The following is a 21331-nucleotide window of genomic DNA, read 5'->3' as shown; positions in this document are numbered from 1 at the left end:
GAAGGAGTATGAAGATAAAGTTATTGGGCCAATCTTTCAAGCAATCAGAGACGTATCAAATAGACTGGAGGCACTAGAGACCAAGGTCTCATCACCTATGGCGGTCACACAAGATCAGGCCAAGTCATTTGCGGATGCTGTTCGTGGGTCTCTCGTGGGGGGAGGGAAGGATCTGCCTGGGGGCGTGATTGAGATCAGTGCTCATGGCCAGAAAAAAGCCATTCATAGTCAGCATGTACTGATTGTGAAACCAGAGAGTGGCGCTAGTGCCCTGACAAATCAGATGGGACCAGAAGACATCAGAGGCGTACTTAACTCAGTACCGGTTGACGGCTGCCTTAAGACCAAGGCTGGTGGGCTGGTAATGAAGTTTCCGTCAGCTGAGGCCAAGAGAGAAGCAACTGGGGTGCTGACTGATCATTTTGGCTCTGAGGGCACTTTTTGCATATCAGAGCCAAAGAAAATGTTGCCTAAAATGACCGTGACAGGCCTTTCCTCTTCCTTGGATGACTCTGACATCATCCCAAATATTCTGAGAAAAAACAATAAAATTAAGATGCTCGTTGATCGAGGTTGTACCCTCAACCTTCTCTTCACAAGGACAAGGAATGACACCAAAACTACTGTCTTCAAGATGTCGCCAGAGGTGAGATCCTCCATTGTAGAACAGGGCAATTACATCTATGTGGATCTTACAAGATGCCGCACTTTCGATAGATTCTAGGTTACACAGTGTCATCACTGTCAAGGCTTTGGTCATACATTTGAGAGATGTTCTAGGAAAAGTGATGAACCTAAATGTGTCTTTTGTGCTGAAGCCCATAAATCTAAGGACTGTAGTAACAGAAATTCTCCCAAATGCATCAACTGCTCCTCTTTAAGACAACAAGATGCTAATTCAAAGTCACAGGTGGTTGCCCATTTTGCTTCAAGTAGAGAATGTCCAATTATGATTTCTCACAGGAATAGATTGATTGAGAACACCAATTTTGACCATTCAAAAAACTGACTACATCCCTCTTGAACCAGTTAAGGATGGGTCTTTTATATATTCGTTCCATCCGTAATAAGATAGACTATATTAATGAAACCCTAAATCAGCACGAGCTTGACATATTGTGCTTGACTGAAACCTGATTGTACGAGTCTGATATCGATATTATTCGTAATGCTTTGCCTAAGACACATTCTATTATTAGTATTCCCAGGCCTGCTGCTGACTATCCAGGAGGAGGCGTAGCATTCATCTATTTGGCAGCACTTGCAAACGTTTCTCTCATTGTCTCAGACCTGACCCCATCATCATTTGAATTTATGGAAGTACTAATAAATTTCCATCAGAATACCATTAGAATTGCAATTGTCTATCGACCAGGTCATCCGGGCAGAGATCGAGGTTTTATGGAGGAGTTTGGGCAGTTTCTTGAAGGGTTTTCTCTTAAACCTGAAGGACTTCTTGTTTGTGGTGATTTCAATTACTGGGTTGACAGTCCAGCGTCAAAACCATTTTCTTCAGAATTCCTTGAGTTGATCACCCAGAACAATTTTTTCAAGCATGTGAGTAATCCAACTCATGTCTCAGGACATGTCCTTGACTTGATCTTGTCCCCTGTTGGTTGCAAGCGCGTATCAGATGTGGAGGTTGACTCATTTGACCCCCTCATCTCTGATCATGCTCTGATCACTCTTTGTTTTGGTGTCCCGAAATCCCCTTCATATAAAAAGGTCATCAGGTTCAGAAATTACAACAATGTTAACCGCCAGTTGATGTGTTTTGAAATTGATCAACGTTTAAACTCCATCGATTCTTCAAGTCTTTCTTCTGGTGAACTGGTTGATATTTACAACAACGAGCTCAGGTCAATTTTTGACCATTATTGTCCTGAGGTAGTAAAAACAATCACTGTACGTGATAATTCTCCGTGGTATGGTCCATCCATTAATTCTTTGCGTAGACAACGTAGAAGGGCAGAGCGTGAGTGGCGCTTGCAGCGGACTGAAGTAACTCGTTTGTGTTATGTTTTTGCGAGAAGAGCAGTCGTTCACACTGTAAAAGCCCAAAAGGCTAGGTATTATCAAAATAAAGTTGATTCATGTGATGGTGATCAAAAAAAATTGTCTGCAGTTGTGAACAATTTGGTTGGTCGGAGGAATGTAATTGTTAAACCGACTTCTTTATCTGATGCCCAATTGGCTTCTGATTTTGCTTCATTTTTTACAAGTAAGATATCTCACATAAGAAGTGATTTAGATAGCAGTCCTCCTAGTGAAGCGTACTCAGTTGACTTCCAGCCACGGTGCACCGGGGATCATTTGCTTTCAACATTTCATCCACTGGATGTAAACAAAGTCAAATGTTACATCAGAGAACTTAATAAAACACTTTGCTCACTTGATCCATGTAACATGTCACAACTGCCTGATGTGTATGAGCATGCTGCAGACTTTATCTGCAACATAATAAATAGATGCTTCTTAGAAAGTAATTTTGTGCAGTCTGAGAAACGTGCTTTGCTTAGGTCCCTAATTAAGAAACCTGGCCTTGATGTCGAGAGCATGACAAATTATCGTCCTGTCTCTAACATGTCTTTTTTATCCAAGATTATTGAGCGGGCCATACTCGACCAACTCTTACCACTACTGGAACACAACAGAGTTGTTCCTGTTGTTCAATCAGCATACAGAAAATACCATTCGACTAAAACTGCACTAACAAGGATTCAGAGCGACTTGATGGCAAACACTTGTAGTGGGATGTCCTCTCTCCTAGTTCTTTTGGATCTGTATGCAGCTTTTGATACAGTAGATCATAAACTATTGTTGGATGATCTGTATTTTTATGGCAATCGTGATAGTGCCCTTTTGCTCCTTAAGTCGTATCTGTTGGACAGATCTCAGAGAGTGGTTGTTGATTACGCTAGCTCTGATTCTGCTCCTCTTCTATTTGGAGTCCCTCAAGGATCAGTTTTGGGTCCAATTCTATTTACTATCTACATAAGTAGTTTATCGTCTCTACTTGATGCTCATGATGTGTCCTATCATTTTTATGCTGATGACACCCAGCTCTATGTTAAGATGTCAGATATCAACGTTACTAAGATAAAGTTTGAATCTCTAATGTCTGATATTAAGATTTGGATGGCTAAGAGGAAACTTAAGCTGAATGATGATAAAACTGAGATCATCATCGTTAGAGGAAACAGAAGGGGTGATGACACTGACAATGCCCTGGCTTTGAACATTGGCGTGTCACAGCTGCATCCAGTCAGTTCTGTTCGAAATTTGGGTGTTTATTTTAATTCTACGTTAAATTACAAAGAACACATTAATCAGGTTGTAAGAGGGTGTAACTTGCATATCAGAAATCTGTACTCTGTGAGAAGATTCCTGAACAGACAGTGCCTCTTAACATTGGTCCATGCAGTGGTCTTGTCTCATGTTGATTATTGTAATTCACTGTGGGTTGGTCTTCCAAATAATATACTAACAAAAGTTCAGTCTGTGTTGAACAGGGCGGCACGGCTTATCTTTGGTCTCCCCCCAAGAACCTCAACTACCCCGTTTCTGATTGAGTTGCATTGGTTACCAGTAAAGGCTAGAATTGAATTTAAACTGTGTCTTATTACATTGAAGGTTCTTAAGTTTGGTGAACCGAAGTATCTTGCTGAATTGTTAAAACTCCCATCGACACGCCCGGGTGTGATGTTACCAGTGAAGATGATTCCTTGCGTCTTGATGAGCCAGGAGCCATTCACCAGTCATCTTTCTCTGATCGTTCTTTTGCATATAGAGCCCCTAGATTATATAACAGATTGCCATTGTCCATAAGACAACTCTCTACTGTTGAATCCTTTAAGAGACAGCTGAAAGCCTTTCTTTTTTCAAAATGCTACGACCTGGAAAGAGGTACTATGACGGATGATTATAGGGTTTAATTTTTGCCACTTTCATGTATATATGATGTAGCTTGTATTATATACAAGAAATGTCACAATTCTTGTAATTGTAAAAATAATGTATGTGTGTCGAGCGCTAGTGAATTCCCAAAAGGAAGAACTGGTGCTTTTGAGAAACAAAAGGCCAGATTATTATTATTATTATTATTATTATATATACATGACACAGACAGCAACAATGGAAATGGAAGCTACCTAAATATGTTTGCTGATGATCCAAAATACAAAGGGAAATTACAAACACAGACTCTTGCATAGAGCTACAAGAGGAATTAAATAAGCTTCATGAATGGAGCAACAAATGGCAAATGGAATTCAGTGTGGACAAAGGTCATGTAATCAAATTTGGTAAAAGTGAAAAAAGACCAGACTGGGACTATAACATAGGAAGTTCAACCCTACATACAACAGAAAAGGAAAAGGATTTAGGAATGATTATCAATAACAGACTATCACCAGCTGACCACATAAATGAAAAAATAAGGAACATGTACACTATCTATCTATTGCAAGATGCCCTAATCCCATATGGGGTGCCCATAAACAAATCGCCTCCATGTCGTCCTGTCCCCTGCCATTTCACTGCCCTGCTCCCAACTCACACACCCCTCTCTCATATACCTCTCCACTCCATACCTCCAGCTCATCTTTGGCCTCCCCCTCCCTCTCTCCCCCTCCACCTCACTCACATACACTCTCCTTGTCAGTCTCTCACATGTCCAAACTACCTCAGTGTGTTTCTCTTAATGCTTTGTATCATATCCACATCCACATCACAATGCTCCTTCACTTCCTCATTTGCCAATCTGTCTCTCCATGTGACTCCACAGCCTGCTCTTAAATAACTCATTCCCACTGCTCTCACTCTTACTTGTGTCCCTCCAACAACGTCCAAGCTTCACTTCCATATGTTAGAGTTGGTATCACAATACTGTCATGTACAGTACAGTAATCCCGCATTTTTTGCGGATTTTTTGTCTACGGTTTTGCCCTCTCGCGGATTTTCTTAGCATTAATAAGTTCAACAAAAATATCCTTGAATATACAGAAAAAAAATTGAAATTCCCACAGCTTCCAATTGTAGCGCGGTAAACTCACGCCACCCTCTGTCCCTTTCCCGTGGCCCCCTCTGCCAGTGTTACCATATCTACCATAATTTTATTCTTTTAGCATAATTTTGATCAAATTTTCGAGTCTGGAATATTTTTTAGCATATTAGAAGTTTTAGAATCATTCTAGCATAATTTAAAATGGAATGGAATATTTTTAGAATAATTTTATAAAAGCTACAAATCAGAGAGAGAGAGAGACGAATAAGGTAAGAAGATGTTTGAATAGTTGGTTACTTTCAGTTTGGGCTTGGTTGGGTTGGATTAGGTTAGGTTAGGTTAGGTTGGATTAGGTTAGGTTAGGTTAGGTTTTAGGTTAGGTTAGGTTTTAGGTTAGGTTCGGTTAGGTTAGGATAAGTTTGAGCTTTGTACTTTACCCATGAAACCTAGTTTTTTCCGATGGATTTTGGTATGATTCATTCGATTTTCAGCTTCATTTCAGTCGGAAATGACCATTTTCTGTGTTTCCCCCCCTCCCTATAACCCCCGATTCCCCAAAGATCCCTCATTATTTCAGGGGGATGGGGGGGGTCATATCTCAAAATCTGGTTATTTCCGATGGAAATGATGCTCAAAATCGAACGAATCACATCAAAATCCATCAGAAAAACGTAAGTTTCGTGGGAAAAAGCAGTATGGGTAGATACCGATATTTATCCTCTTACTGTATGTAGGTTCATTTTAATATTTTCATAGTAAACAATATATAATTAATATGTTGCACGAATATGTATAGAATTTTATCATTTAGCTTCAAGTTAGCATAATTCATTTTTTACTTGGAACAAATATGCTCAATCTAGCATAATTTTTTCATTGCCCTAGCATAATTTCGTTGTTTGGATAAGGCAACACTGCTCTCTGCCTCGCATTCTTCAGTCCACGCCTGACTGCCTTAAGTGGCTGTTGTGGTTGTAACCACACTATGATATGAGCCTCATGCCTCCCACTTGCTTTCCACATGGCCCCAGGACGTAAGCCAGCCTCACCAAAGGCTAATAATACAATTAGTAAGAACTCCAAAGTGACAAAACGATATAAGTTATGACCTTAGCAGAGAAAATTGTGTTACTGGACAAGCTAAGAAACGACCGTGCGAGTGTTTGCTATCACCAGTTAATGCATCTTTTTATTTTGTACTGTTTTGTTAATAAATGTGTAGATAATTGTGTATTACAGTACGGTGTTTACGTTTTTCCTTCATAATGGAGTATGTGCTTTCAATCTTGTAAGAAGGTATTTCGGGATGAGTATGGAGGTTTCGGGACAATTCGCAGTCACAACAAACACAAAACAATTCGCCTTCATTAATGAAGATAGCTATGGGTGACGCTAGAATATAATTCAAAGGCGACTACAGCGAGGAAGAAACAAGTTAATTCTTGACTAAAGGTGCAACCAATAAATAATATCCAGAACCTACGCTACTGAACATAGACTTTGCTGGATCCCCCTGAAATATAGTTATTAAAGTATTGATTAATTAATAATAAGTATATTTATCAAAGTATTGATTAGTATATTTATAGAATGGCGGGGAATCGTCCAGGGTTCGAATTGTTCTGAAGGGGAATCGTCCATGTTTTGACGGGGAATTGTCTGACGGCGAATTATCTCGCAATCAGTACGGACATGGACTGTGTGATGGGCAGCATGGTGGACACAAGTGCAAGTTTTCAATTGTTAATAGAGTATTCGCGGAATTGACGCGGGGGTTACAAGAACGTAACTACCGCGAAATATGCGGGATTACTGTAGTACCGTATTTTGCGGTATGTAAGACGCAGCATTGTGAAAGACGCACCCTAATTCTGGCAGGGCAGTTCTGTGAAAAAAAAAAGTGTGCCCCAACCAAGACTGCAGTAAGGTTTCTTGATAAGAGCCATTACCACACAGATACACACTCACCTTTCAGAATCTATTCATTACTGATCATCAGCCTTTGGTTTCTTTTTTTTATATACAAAGAATGGTACAGGAAAAGAAAACAATGCCCCTTCTTGACAAAACGTGACTGATATGAGCCACTATCACTTGGATACACACTCACCTTTCAGAATCTATTCAGTACTGCTCATCATCCTTTAGTTTCTTCTTTTATGTACAAAGAATGATACAGGAAAAGAGAAAACAAAACCCCGTCTTAACAAAACGTGACTTCAAACCAAGAGGCCATCTCAACTTTGTTGATAAATATGTATCAGTAAACTGATATAAACACTGTTTTTAATATTTTAAGAATTTAAAACCACAAATGAAGTCAATAAACTCTATTCTTTCATTCACTGACGAAAACATAAAATACAATGAATGTTCACATCAGTCCATTTATCCTAAAAGAACCCTGTCATATTCCACACGTTACGGAATTTCCTCACATTGCCTTGACTCAAGCACAATATCAGACGACTACCATCATTAATCATGCACTCTAACTAACCTGTAATTACCTCCACAAATAATATGAAAAGGCAGCACTTGTAAATACACAAATTACAATGTTTTACAACCAAAGTTCAATATAGCAAGGCTGCTTGGGAACAGGATAGACAGCTGTTTCTACTCTCTTCTCTCAGCATCACTCCTTCACTGTCAGCTATGTTTGCCTTGCAGCATCAACAATTAAAAATGCATGCTTCACTGATCATAATTTACTATAAACATTCATTTCAAAACATACTGAGTATGGTGAAAACATCCATTGTTACACCTTAGTAACACTGCTGCCGCCCAGTCGCTAGACAGAAGTCTCTACCCCTTCCTCTCAGTATCACTTCCTCACTGTCAGTGATGTTTCCCTTGCAGCATCAACAGTTAAAAATACTTTCTTCACTGATCACAATTCACTAAAAACAGACATTCATCTCAAAACATGTCGAGAATGGTGAAACTATCCCTTAGCAACACTGCTGCATCCCAAGCGCTAGACAACTGTCTCTACCCTCTTCTCCCAGTATCACTCCCTTACTGTCAGCTGTTTTCCTTGCAGCATCAACAATTAAAAATGCATATTTCTCTTACCAGAATTTGCTAAAAACAGACATCCATCTCAAAACATTCGAGTACTGTGAAAACATCCATTTTTGGTCTTAACACTGCTGCCTCCTAGTCGCTATGGTACACATACACAAGGACACATGTACACACCACATGCAACATTCGCTCGCCTCTGAAACATTTACATCAGTCAGTTTTGGAGTACCCAGTGGCTTTATTATATGCCAAAAACATCAAAATGTATTTGGTTGTTCAATATAAATATCATCACTTAAGGACATGAAACATCTCAAACAATTTATTCATCCAAACATCGTCAGTGCAAGACTAAAGGTGTACAGCACCATTGATCCTAAATTTTCCATGGTTGCATCTGTCATGATCACCTAAAACCTATATTCACTTCATATTACTGACATGGTGAAAATTTCACTCATCTTCAAATCCTGAAAATTCATCACTACTTCCCCCAAGTCCTGAAGCATCACTGGACGTCATCACCATGGTCATCATCACTGTTTCACTGTCACTCTCATACAGTAAATGGTCCTCAGTACCATCCATTGAACTGCTTATACCACACTTCATACGACTTTAACTTGGCAATCGTTTTAACTGAGCACAGGCGATATTCAGACTTGGGGCATTTGATACAGCCCACATTAACCTCCTCAGTACATGTTTCCTGAACTGAATAAAATCATATGGCGAGCATGAATAAACTACCCTATAAAACACATTGCTGGGCTGAAGGGATTATAATAAGCAGATTATCAGTTCCCTAGCCTGACTCTTCCCACTCCTACTTCCTTAACTACACCCACACCAAACTCTCACCTACACCTTAGGATTCTGGTCGTTTCGGCCGTAACGTCCAAAATGGCAAATGACTTTACAACCTAACCTAACCTAACCTAACCAATTTGGACGTTATGGCCTAAATGATCCCCATTGCCGATCATGAGAGCTTTGCTTAGGCAGCAAAGATGCAAAGAGTGAACGTTGTCAATCATACTGATTGCTTCGTCTGCTAAGAATACAGCAGAAATGGCGGACGCTGATATGAATGCCCATCAGGCACTGCTATTTCAGATATTGCATCAGTTATGCTACTCAGTGAATTTTATCCTATTTTCATAACCAAATACTGTAATTGGGTGTGCCCTGAGTTGCACAGAAATTGCTAAAGTACTTCACTTGGCTGAAAGAGTGAAGCTGTAACTTCAGGCAGTACTGTTTAACGTTACAACTGTTTTTCCTGTTTTTCGCTATTGGTACAATAAGACTGTTCACTTCTATGATACTCTTGTCAGGCATGAAACAAAATGTCACTAAGAGAAGCCAACCATATGAGGGTGATTGAATTTCCATATGCGACAAAAATCAATTCTGATGACTTGTCAGGTTCGCTTGCCAGCATCTCTCCAGTATGACTGCTTTGCTAGTTAGTAAGTGGATGGCAAGCAAAGTGGTTATGATTGCCTTTCAGAAGGTTAGCAGACAGTTCACCAGTGAGCATGTTAGCTTGCTAGAGTAGGGTGTACGCTAGAGGCTAAACTGCTAAGTTGCTAAACCGCTAAACCCCTTGACGGTATTGGCCAGTTGAGCTGAAAACAAACCGTGAATGCTTTGTGTTCTTGAACTTGCGTGTTTTAATATCTGCTGCATATATACACTCACAAAATGTCACAAAAGTAACTGACCTAATTAGGGTTACTGAATTTCCATACGTGACAAAAGTCTGTTTTGATGACTTGGCAGTTTCAATAGCCAGCATCTCTCCAGTATGATTGCTTTGCTAGTTAGTGAATGGATGGCATGCAAAGTGGTCATGATTGCCTTTCAGAAGGTTAGCAGACAGTTCACCAGTGATCATATAAGTTAGCTTGCTGGAATAGTGCGGATGCTAAACTGTTAAATTGCTAAACTGCTAAATATCTTCACGATGTTAGCCAGTTGAGCTGTAAACAAACCCACGAAAGTTTTGTGTGTTTCTGATCTTGCGTGTTTCTTGAATCTGCTGCATATACATACAAGTGTATATTATTTTTTAAAATAAAATCAAGTCTGCATACTGTAGAAAACACCTGTGGTTGCAAGCAGTGAGATGATCATCTTTATAAGAGTTTCTTCTCAATGGAGCCAAACTAACCTGCCTTAGTCTAGCGTGCAGGACGCATGGGAATATTTTAAGGTAACTTTGAGACAAAACAGTCCGTCTTACATGCCGCGAAATACGGTAACTCACTTCCATGCTCACTTCCCTCTTTCTATCACTGCTTTCAAGGAATCAGCAACCTAACCTTTCTTCCCTGCTGCACCCTTTCAAGCACTTCACCCTCCAAACTTCCATCTTTACTCATCACACTGCCCAAGTACTTAAACGTACTCACATTTTCCATTTTCTCATCATCCAACCTCACTGTACATTCAATGACTTCACTTCTCTCGAAGACCATAACTTTACTCTTCCCTACATTCTCCTTTAGATTCCGTTTCTTACATACTCTCCCAAACTCATCCACCAAGCCTTGCAGCTCCCCTTCGTCTGAACTTAACAACACAGTATCATCTGCAAACAACAGTGAAGGAAGTTTTCAAACACTGCCCACTTTCATTAGGGCCGCTCCAACATCCACTGCCCTACCTTGTACCTCTTTTATAACCCCATCCATATACAGACTGAACAACCATGGAGACATGACACATCCCTGTTTCATTCCAACCTTCAAATAGAAAAACTCACTCAGTTCACTATCCATATGCACTGCAGCCTTAGCACCCTCATGCATACTCTTCACAGCATTCAACAACTTCCCATCTACTCCATATATTTTTTATACTTTCCACAATCCTTGTCTATCCATCCTGTCATATGCTTTCTCCAAATCCATGAAGGCAGCATTCAACTTCTTTCCCTTCTCTAGAATCTTTTCCACTAAAGATCTAAGAATGAAAATCTGATCTACACAACCTCGTCCCTTCCTACAACCTCACTGTTCTTCTCCAACTAATTCCTCTATTACTTCCCTAACTCTGTCAATAAGTATCCTACCATATACTTTCCTATTACACTAAGAAGACAAATGCCCCTATGATTACCACACTCTTCTTTTTCCTCTTTCCCTTTGTACAAGGGCATAATTATAACTGACTTCCAATCCTCTGGGACTCTACCTTCCTCCCAGGCCAATCTGCACATCTTCCACATCCATTATACTACTATCTCTCCCCCATGCTTCAGTATTTCACCATACACTCCATCAATTCCAGGGGTTTTCCCCATTTTGACTTTCTTCATTGCTTCCACAACTTCCATCCTACTGATCTCTTCCTGTCTTCTCACCTCCCTCCTTCTCCCAGCCATTCCCCAGCCACTTATACTAGCGTTACTTTCATTATGTATGTTCAACATTTCCTTAAAGTGTTCTCTCCATCTGCTCACTTTTTCTCCCTTCTCCACAAGTAATCTACCATTTTCATCTTTCACTCCCCTACTAACTTCATTGCCACCCTGTCTAACTCTCGTTACCTCTTTCCAGAACATTTTCTTACATTCCCTCCACTTGACACTCAAATTCCTTCCAAATTCCTCCTCCACTCTCTTCTTACTCTCTCTTACTAATCTTTTCACCTATCTCTTCCTTTCTATATATAACTCACTCTTCTGTCTCCCAACTTCCACGCCCCTGTTTCTCATCCATTCTTTACACGCTTTCTTCTTTTGTGCCAAAGCCTGTCTCACCTCTTCATTCCACCACGCTGATCCTTGTACCCTTTTTTGTCTTCCCTTCACCCAACACACCACCTTACATGCTGCACATATTTCTTCAGTGAATATCTTGCACACACCTTCCATGTCCCTCACCTGCTCCAATTCATATTTACCCAATCGTTCCTCCACTTCTCTCTTATATTCTGCCTGTTTCTCATCCTTTTGTAACCTTTCTACTCTCCTTGCATCTACTCCTTCCTTCAGTCCTTCCCTTCTTCTATTTCTCCATTTTACTTGGACCTTGATTCCGACCAAGTACACTCTCCAAACCTCTATACACTCTTGCATCCATTACACATCTTCGCATCCTTTCATCCACACACACATAATCAATCATTGCCTTCCTCTCATTCAGTTCACCATCCATTCCTCTCACCACTTGCCATGTATACCTGTGGATTACTTTGTGCCTGAAGAGGGTACTGGCTATCACCAACCCCCTCCCAGCACAAATGTCCACTAAAGCACTGCCATTCTCATCTATCTCACCAGGCACACCCCACTCACCAACTACTCCATCTACCTTCACATTCCCTACTTTACCATTCTTATCACCAACCAAAAACAGTCCCTCATTCCTTTCAGACTTTTCCATGCACACTTCCACATTTGTCTAAAACTCTTTTCTCACTCTGCTTGCACAATCTTGTGTTGGCACATACATGCACACAGTCGCCCACATTTGTAGTCCAACTTTCAATCTTACCCACATAATCCTTGAGCCAACTGATCCATACTCTCTTATATTCTCCTTCCATCTGTTACTCACAACAATACATACTCCTTCTTTTGCTCTCTCATTCTCACCTATTCCTGCACATATACACCATCCATACTCCTATTCTCTCACACTCTCCTCGCCATTTTGTTTCAGTTAATCCACGTACATCCACTTTCGCACCCTCAAGCACCTGGACAATCTCTCTCTCTTTCACCTCATCATTTGCACCCCTTACATTCCACGTCGCCATCCGTATCATGTCCTTTATTCGGTCCTTAGTCGTCATCTTTTGGTCAGTCCTGGTCCGAGGCTTCATGTTCGTATTTTTAGTTAGTTGTTTTCTGGGGAGGGGCACTAACCCTTCGCCAACCCATCTGCTGTCACGTAGGGAACATGTGTTGTTTGGTTATAAGGTTACCACCCAGCATTGTAAATGCTTTCCTGGTTTACAGCAAAACATTTAGCTTGCCACTCAATGTAGAGCTACCCTAAAAACATAGTACCACTACACAAAGTACACACTGCTTGCTAATATGAGGGTAGCATTCACATATATAAATAAAGACATGCTGAGAAAGACACTTGCTAATATGAGGGTAGCATTCACACATATAAATGAGGACATGCTGAGAAAGATAATAACATTATTCATCAGGCCAACTCTGGAGTATACATCAGTAGTCTGGAATCCATATCTCAAAAAACCTACAGATAACACTGAAAAGGTACAAAGGGCTGCTAGAAGTTGGGCACCAAGTTTAAAGGACAGACGGTATGAAGAAAGACACGAAAAATTAAACCTATCAACATTACAGGAGAGAAGGAAAAGAGGAGACATGATTATGTTATATAAATGCATCACAGGAAAAGATAAATTAATGTAAATAAGTATATAACAAGGATTGTGGAAAGTATTAAGAATATATGGAGTAGATGGGAAGTTGATGATTGCTGTGAAGAGTATGTATAATGGTGCTAAGGCTGCAGTGTGTGTGGATGGTGAACTAAGTGAATTTTTCTCTTTGAAGGTTGGGTTGAAACAGGGATGTGTCATGTCTCCATGGTTGTTCAATCTGTACATAGATGCGGTAATAAAAGAGGTACAAGGTAGGGTAGTGGATGTTGGAGTGGCCCTGGTGAGAGAGGATAGTGTCTGGAAACTCCCTGTACTGTTGTTTGCAGATGATACTGTGTTGTTGGGTGAAGATGAATGGGAGCTGCAAGGCTTGGTGGATGAGTTTGGGAGAGTGTGTAAGAAACAGAATCTAAAGGTGAATGTAGGGAAGAGTAAAGTGATGGTCTTTGAGAGAGGTGAAGTCAGTGAATGTACAGCGAGGCTGGATGGTGAGGAATTGGAAAATGTGAGTACGTTTAAGTACTTGGGTAGTGTGATGAGTAAGGATGGAGGTTTGGAGGGTGAAGTGCTTGAAAGGGTACAGCAGGGAAGAAAGGTTGCTGGTTCTTTGAAAGCAGTGATAAGAAACAGGGAAGTGAGCATGGAAGTGAGAAAGTTGCTACATGACAGTATTGTGATACCAACTCTTAACGTATGGAAGTGAAGCCTGGACGTTGTTGGAGGGACACAAGTCAATAGTGAGAGCAGTGGAAATGAGTTATTTAAGAGGAGCCTGTGGAGTCACATGGAGAGACAGGCTGACGAATGAGGATATAAAGGAGCATTGTGGTGTGGATGTGGATGTGTTAGGAAGTGTTATGAGGAACACACTGAGGTGGTTTGGCCATGTGGAGAGGATGAAGGGTGAAAGACTGACAAAGAGAGTGTATGTGAGTGAGGTGGAGGGGGGCAGAGGGAGGGAGAGGCCGAGGATGAGATGGAGGGATGGGGTGGAGAGGTATATGAGAGAGGGGTGTGTGAGTTGGGAGCAGGGCAGTGAAATGGCGGGGGACAGGGCGCGACGTGGAGGCGATTTGTTTGTGGCCACCCAAAACGGGATTGAGGCATCTGGCAATAGATAGATAGATAGTATAAAACCAATGGGGAAGCAAAAGGACACTGCAGAAAACTGTATAAAAAGAGAGGTGATAGAGATATAAGGATATTCCGTTTCCCAAGTAGAGCAGTTTATCAGTGGAATGCACTACCGAATGAAACAGTGTGTGCCAAAACACACACCTTGAGCGGTGGTGTCTTCGTCGTGGGTCTACCCCCCAGAGGCTGTCGAAGAGAAGAGGAGGGCAGCATGGGGGCCAAACCACCACAAACCCTCCCGGCCCCTCACGGGGCTCGAGTACCTGGGAGTGGCTTCGGTCGCCCGGGCAAGTACCACATCTCCCAACACAACACAAACAACAACACCGTTTTTTCTACACCGAGAAATGACTCCCTGGCTGTCATTTCTCGACGACTTCTTCCAGCCGGGGACATTGAGAGCAATCCAGGACCCACCAACAAATACATTTGTCCAACATACTCAAAACCTATCATGTCAAGCCTACAGACAAAGGCAGTTCAGTGTAATTCCTGCCAGAACTGGACCCAATACACCTGCACAACACCTGCATCCAGAAAACATTACACAAACGCCCGGACCTGCTCCTTATGCTCCTTCCCCCCACCCATCAACCCCCCTTCCAATTCTACTCCTACTTCCTTCACATCTCCACAGCCAAACCCACTGACCTTTCCCACACCATCCAGTTACCCAACTCCTCCCATTCCAATCCATCCTAATCCACCTCAACTCTTACCTCCATCACAACCTCCTCCTACCCCTTCCCCTCCACCCACACCACCTCCCCCTCATGCTGCAGCAGCCAACACACATTGCACACACAACATAAACATCCTTCAGTTAAATATATGTGGCATAAACACCAAAAAACATGAACTCACAAAATTCATCAAACAACAGAACATACACATTGCCATCTTACAAGAAACAAAACTACCCAGAGCACAGAAAACACTGACATTTCATAACTTCACCACCATTTGACAAGACCGGGCTGATGGCAGCGGCAGTGGACTCATCACCCTGGTACACAAATCCATCAACTTTGCAGATACCAGTGCACACACAAAGTCCCTTCTACTCCCACCTTACACCACAACAGAAATACAATCAATTAAAATACACACTGGGAACAAGTCACACATAACAATCGCTAACACATACACTACCCCCCAATCGTCCCCCACAGTACCACACAATTACTCTCCACAGATACACCACATCACTAACATACCCAACATCATCCTGGGTGGTGATTTCACCGCCAAGTCGTCGGCTTGGCATGTCAACAACCCTGACAGACAGAGGGCTGGTACTACAATCCCAAACAGATCACCTTTTCATACTAAACAGTCTAAACCAACATACCCATATCCCACACCAAGCCCTCTTCCTCCCATCATCTCCAGACATCACCTTCTGCTCCCCAAACCTCTGCCCCACTACATCATGGAGAGTGGTCAAAACCCTAGGTTCTGATCACCTCCCAATCATCATCACTACCAAAACCAGAATCACCCCAGCTGGCCAAAAAAACACATACACTAATTATAAGAGAGCCAACTGGGAGGCCTTTGTAACTAAAACAGAACAACATCTCGAAACACTAAACAGTACACCCATCACAAACATCAACACCGCTGTGCACACTTTCAATACAATTATACAAAATGCAGACAAAAGACACATCTCTAGAGGCAACAGAAAGAGACACAACCCCAACTTCACACCAGAAATTCAAGGCCTCATCAGACAACGGGACACACTGTGACACTCCCCAACACCGCATACACAAGACACCGTACAACAAATATAAGAACTCAACACTCATTCATTCATTCTTTCATTGCCAGACGCCATGTATCCCAAACGGGGTGGCCAATGGCTCAGAGTTAATTGTTTTACAGGCAGGGGCACTAATCCTCCACCAACCCCACTTAACATGTAGAGATGCCAACAGCATCTGGTGTTCCCAGGCGGTCACCCATCCAAGTACTAACCAGACCCAATGTTGCTTAACTTCGCTGATCGGACGGGAAGCGGTGTACTCAACAGCAAACACTAAACTGGAAAAATTACCTCCAAACACTTGACCACAAAACAAACATCAGCAAACTCTACAAAACACTAAACAGCATCACATATTCCAACAGCAACATCACACAATCACATGCTGCCATCACAACAACAGACACCCTACCCACAAACAAACAACAAGCAAACACTCTCATCAATCACTTTTCACAAGTCAGCCATCTAAACCCCCATCCCGAAGACCGACGTATCATCCGACGTAAGAGACAGTTCCCCACAGACCCAGACTACGCACCTTTCACTTACAACCAGACGAAGCACATCATTAACAACCTGAAGCACTCATCTGCCTGTGGACCAGACAACATAAGCAACATTCACCTTAAACACCTAGGACCACAAGGCAAACAAGCACTCACCAACATGTCAAACTACAGCTACTCACACAACATAACACCCAACATCCGGAAGCATGGCAATATCATCACTATCCCTAAACCCAACAAAGACCCCACGTTACCCTCCTCACACCGCCCAATCACACTCCTCTGCACCCCCTCTAAAGTCACTGAACGACTGGTACTTCAACTAGTCACACCTCACATTCCGCTAGCTCAGTCACAACATGGCTTTAGGCCACTACACTCCACAAACACCCTTCTTACAGACCTTACACAGAGAGTTTTCGATGGCATGAATTCAGCTAGGCCACCACAGAGGACAATCCTAATCACACTAGACATTAGCAAAGCTTTTGATGCCATCCCCCGCCATAACCTCACAAACAAAATATTCAACACAAACATGCACAATAACACAAAAAGATGGCTGGCAAACTACTTGGCAGGCAGATGTGCACACGTAACATTTGCCGGTCAGTCTTCTAACATCAGAAACTTCACAAACGGCGTCCCCCAAGGATCTGTTTTGTCCCCTACACTCTTTAACCTATACATGCACAACGTACCCACACCCCACACACCACAGATACACATAGCTTCCTATGCAGATGATATAACACTTACACGTATGCACCAAAACGCAAACACAGCTGCACACATCAATCAACCTTACCTCAACACACTACACGAATGGTTCACCACAAACAGGCTCAAAATAGCCCCAGCCAAATCTACAGTTACTCTTCTCACAAACTGGACAGCAGAACACAGTCATATACCACACCTCACCATAAACAACACTCTCCTACCACACACACAAACACACCCAAAATCCTTGGTGTAACATACAATACATCAATGTCATTTAAACAACACATCACAAACATTAAAAATAAAACAACACCAAGACTCAATGGCTTGAGGTCACTTGCCCATACAACATTCGGACACAACAAAGAAACCACCACCACAGTATACAAACAATACATACGTTCAGCGATGAATTATGCAAACCCTGCCTGGGCTTCCAACCTCACCAAAACACACTAAAACACTCTACAGGCCATTCAGAACAAGGCCCTAAAAATAATCACAGGCTGCACAGCTAATACACCCAAGGACCACCTACATCAAGAAACCAAAGTCCTCAAAGTCAAGGATCACCTAGACATGAGACGCACCCAGTTTCTTGCTACAGCCTCCACAAACCCACAACATCCACTACACTACATGGCAGCACATCCATCCACACCAAGGAACATCAAAACAACACCCACCACACGATACCATACACAAATACAGTCATCTCTCCCCCCTCGCCCACCTCAGACCAGCTTCCAGAAGCATATCCACACTCAGATCACTCGCTGCTCCATTCAGTCACTTAAAGACAACACAGAGCTGCATGCACGGACTCCTGACATCCACCCTTCTGAATCCTATCTTCCTCGTGAGGACAGGGTCCACCTGGCCAGGCTGAGATGTGGGCACCATCCAGCCCTCTTAAGCTACCAGAAGAAGCTGGATGACTCCGTTGCTGATGCCTGTCCAGGATGCAACACAGCACCCCATACTATTAGGCACATTATGGAAGACTGCATTGCACACAATCACCTACGCCAACAACACAACATACACTCTTTGAGAGCTCTGTGGGAAAGCCTGGTCTCGGCCATGGCCTTCCTAAGGGACTCGGGGCTGTTCGGCCAGACTGCCAAGGGAACAACTACTGCTACTACTACAATTCATAAATTTAAAGTCATGTATGATAAAAATCGTTCAAAACATGGGACAGTACACAAGCTTGACTCATTCCTGTAAAGATACAATTAGGTAAGGTAAGAACACACACGAACGAACAGCAGGAGAGAGCAGATGTGGAAATGGGAGAAGGCAGGGCTGAAGTGATATATATGAAATTAGAAACTGGAGAGAATGTTAGGAGAGATATGGCGGTAGTGTATGTTCCCCCAAAGACGAGAGCATGGAAGGATGACGAATACCATGAGATGTTGTCAGATATGGCTAGCTATTTGCAAAAAATAGTTGAGAAAAGCAATAATATAATTTTAGTGGGTGACTTTAACTGTAAAGAGGTGAACTGCGAGGAATGGTACTCGGGAGGTGGCGAGGAGTCATGGGGAACTATGTTATTAAATATAATAATGAATAATGTGATGACGCAATGGGTCAAAGAAGAGACATGGTTTCGAGGTGAGGACACACCAGCAAGGTTAGATTTACTGTTCACCAAAGAACCCGGTGTAACAGAATCATTGAAATATCTCTGTCCTTTAGGAAAAAGTGATCATGTGGTCATTGAGTTCCAGATGTTAATTGGGAATGTCGAGCCAAGAGACGAGCTTCATAGACAGGGAAGATACAACTTTGGGAAAGCAAATTTTACAGGATTGAGAAATTTTTTTGAAAATGCGGATTGGAGAAAATTCAGAGAAACAAAAGAGATACAGAAGAAGTGGGATATCTTTCTAGACCTCTATAATTTGGGAGTGGAAAAATTTGTACCAAGAGTAAGAGGGAAAGAAAACAGGAAAAAGGAGTGGTTTAATAGAAGGTGTATGACAGCAAAAAAAGAGAGAGATAAGGCATGGAACAATTGGAGAAAGAGAGGTAACAACAGAACAAAGGAAGAATATAAAAGAACAAGAAATGAATACACAAGAATACGTAGAGAAGAAGAAAGGAATTTTGAGAAAGGTGTAATAGACAAATGCAAGGATGAACCCAAACTGTTTTATAGATTTGTTAATGGCAAACTGAAACAAAATGAAGGAATCACCAAACTGAAAGTAGAAGGAGAGGTCTTTAAGGATGCAGCAATGCAAGCAGAAATAATGAACAAATGTTTCCAGTCAGTTTTCACTAAAGAAAAGGAGCTTGTGGAAGGGGAGGGAGTGATTAGAAATGTTCCAGTGATAAAAGATATAAAAGTGGAGGAACAGGAAGTGTATAAATTACTGGAAACTCAAGATGTAAGGAAAGCCCCAGGACCTGATGGAATTTCTAATTGGGTACCGAAGGAATGAAGAGAACAACTGGCGGATAAAATTCACAGTTTAATCGTATGCTCACTGGAAGAGGGGAAAGTGCCACAAGAAAGGAAGAGGGCAAATGTGGTACCAATTCACAAGGGAGGAAACAGGGAAGAACCCCTGAATTATAGACCAGTGTCTTTAACCAGCATGGTCGCAAAATTGTGTGAGAGAATCCTGAAAGACAGATGGATAAAATATCTGGAAGAGATAAATATTTTGGCCGAATGTCAGTTTGGATTCAGAAGTGGAAGGTCATGTGTTTCTAACTTGTTGAGCTTTTACCCAAGAGCGATTGACGTGGTACAGGAGAGAGATGGTTGGGTGGACTGTGTATACTTAGACTTAGAGAAGGCCTTTGACAAGGTACCTCATAAAAGACTAATGTGGAAACTAGAATATACAGGAGGACTGAAGGGGAAACTTCTGGAATGGATGAGAGACTTTTAGAGAGACAGACAAATGAGGACAGTAATAAAGGATAGGATGTCTGGATGGAGGGAAGTAACAAGTGGAGTCCCTCAAGGCTCGGTGTTGGCGCCAGTAATGTTCCTGATTTACGTAAATGATATGGTAGATGGAGTGAACAGTTATGCAAGTCTGTTTGCTGATGATGTAAAGATCTTGAGGAAGGTAGAGGTTGAGGAGGATTGTAAAATACTACAGGAGGATTTGGATAGGATACACAATTGGAGCCGGATGTGGGAAATGAAATTTAATGTAAAAAAATGTAAAATATTGGAAATGGGTAAAAGTACCAGGAGACCATCACTGAATTATTTGTTGGGTAATGAATTAATCACAAAAAGGAGAGAAGAGAAAGATTTGGGAGTGCTGGTCCAAGATAGTTTGTCACCAGAAAAGCACATTAACAAGATAGTTGGAGAGACTTATAAACTCCTGACTAATATAAGAGTAGCATTTCATTATATGGATGAGGAGATGATGAAAAAATTGATAGTGGCAATGATCCGCCCCAGGTTAGAATATGCAGCGGTAGTGTAGTCCCCACACAAAAAGAAAGATATAAACAAGATTGAGAGAATACAAAGAACAGCAACCAAGATGGTCCCCAGTCTGACAGACCTGTCATACAGAGAGAGGCTGGAAAAACTGGATTTGCCTTCCTTAGAGGAAAGGAGAAAGAGGGGAGACATGATTGCAGTGTTCAGGACCATGGTGGGAGTAGATAAAATTGACAAAGAAGATCTGTTTGTATGGGATAAGAGAGCAACAAGAGGACACGGAATGAAATTGAAAAAGTCAAGCTGCTTGAAGGATATCAAGAAATATAGCTTTCCTTACAGAAGTA

At 41.8% G+C, this 21331-nt stretch overlaps 1 protein-coding gene and 1 pseudogene across 1 annotated transcript in view; both read right to left on the bottom strand.

Moving 5' to 3' along the window:
- Positions 1-21331, bottom strand: part of LOC145415010 (protein MON2 homolog) — a 1148323-nt gene that overhangs the window by 657101 nt on the left and 469891 nt on the right. The gene's annotated exons all lie outside the window — the stretch shown is intronic.
- On the bottom strand, positions 16484-16601 carry LOC145415241 (5S ribosomal RNA; annotated as a pseudogene).

Source organism: Coenobita brevimanus, chromosome 101 (genome assembly GCF_032717465.1).
Source record: "Coenobita brevimanus isolate Jiangsu-jjx chromosome 101, ASM3271746v2, whole genome shotgun sequence".
Lineage (NCBI taxonomy): Eukaryota > Metazoa > Arthropoda > Malacostraca > Decapoda > Coenobitidae > Coenobita > Coenobita brevimanus.
The sequence above is the reverse complement of the archived record's forward strand: the minus strand, read 5'-3'. Positions and strand labels throughout refer to the sequence as shown.